This window comes from Penaeus vannamei, chromosome 22 (assembly GCF_042767895.1).
Source record: "Penaeus vannamei isolate JL-2024 chromosome 22, ASM4276789v1, whole genome shotgun sequence".
NCBI classification, from domain to species: domain Eukaryota; kingdom Metazoa; phylum Arthropoda; class Malacostraca; order Decapoda; family Penaeidae; genus Penaeus; species Penaeus vannamei.
Genome location: NC_091570.1, coordinates 32,738,335 through 32,739,663, shown reverse-complemented (window position 1 = coordinate 32,739,663; position 1,329 = coordinate 32,738,335). Strand labels below are relative to the sequence as shown.

General features: G+C 41.7%; 1 protein-coding gene across 3 annotated transcripts in view; it reads right to left on the bottom strand.

Annotated features, from left to right (window-relative positions):
• Window positions 1–1,178: 1,178 nt before the first annotated feature.
• The window catches only part of frtz (WD repeat-containing and planar cell polarity effector protein fritz), a 30,952-nt gene continuing 30,801 nt past the window's right edge, over window positions 1,179–1,329 (bottom strand). For all 3 annotated transcript variants that reach the window (XM_070136852.1, XM_070136854.1, XM_070136853.1), the window contains one exon: window positions 1,179–1,329. This exon is cut by the window's right edge and continues 542 nt beyond it. The gene's annotated coding sequence lies outside the window, so the exon portion shown is untranslated.

The following is a 1,329-nucleotide window of genomic DNA, read 5'->3' as shown; positions in this document are numbered from 1 at the left end:
GACATTGACGAGGAAGGGATCGATATTGTCAGACATGATAAGACAATCCTCTGGGAGGAATAGTGTAACACTGTACTGCCACTGCATCATATTCACCAAGGCAGGAAAGTCGGTCATTTTCAGTCTTACCAGTCCTTGTTGTAGATGGGACAAGCTAAATATTTAGGGGAATAGAAACAGTTCCAGAACAAGTATTAAGAGAGGGGTGAGGTTCGGCTGGAATGGGTTTGCCAATAAGGTCAGTTAGGGGAGACAGCTTGGTTTTTTGATGTAACTGTGACAAGGTGTGAATGATCAAAGTGACTGTGAAAGGTAACCTTACCTACTTGTTTCTGGAGGCACTGCTGAAAGAGAAGGGTATTCTCAGAATAGGGGGCTGTGGGGGGAATCACAAAGAATCAATCCCACTTGGCTAGGCCAAAGAGAGTACTCAGAAGGTTTGCAGAGGTAGAGGCAGTAGAAGGACGAGGGCGAGAGGAAGATGGGGTGGTCTGGCATGGAGTAGTTCTGTGGGGGGAGGAAAATAAGGATGAGGAGTAGTAATTAGAGAAGAGGGGATAGACACTTAAGAAAACTGTGCAGCAGGAGATGAAGAGGAGAATGTTGGGGAAAAGGAAGGGGTGCTTTCTAGAGGTTGAGTAATAACGTGGGTGGGTGTTTTGGAATGGTTAGAGTTGTTTGTAAGTGTTGGAGAGGGGGTATTAGTATCTGGTCGGAGCTGTGATCAAAGGAGGGGAAGGGGTCTGAAAACCATCAAAGTAAAATTTAAATAGGCTAGTTGATAAAAGGGCAAGCCTTAATGCCCCTATTAAGGGTAAAGAATCTTCATTATTGGCCATGGTGAGCCTGAATAAAATGGGGAAAAGAAACGATCTACCTCTCAGGGTCCCCATAAGGGGTAAGGGCTAGGTAATTAACCAAGGGAATACCCTGCCTATGACTCCCGGAGACCATTTGTGACTGACATAAAGCCAGCCTTTCATCCTTTCAGCATGGCTCAAACACCTTAGGAATGGAATAGAAGAAGGGAATAAAGAAGATATGGAAAAAGAAAGAGGAGAAGAAAAGACCAAGCAAAAATTAGTTGAGGTGAGGGCTGAGGCCCAAGCGAATTCATAACATGCAACACATATTCTTTGATTAGAGGTTTGCTTTTTTATAATTAGGAAAATAATACGTTGTTATCCTCAAATTTATTAAACTACAAAAATAGTTAACAAAATAGCCTATCTTGCTAGTATATAAGAATCATTGTATTTTCATTATCTAGTTACATGATTATCAAAACTGCAGTTACAATCAAATATAACACATAACAAATGGACTGAA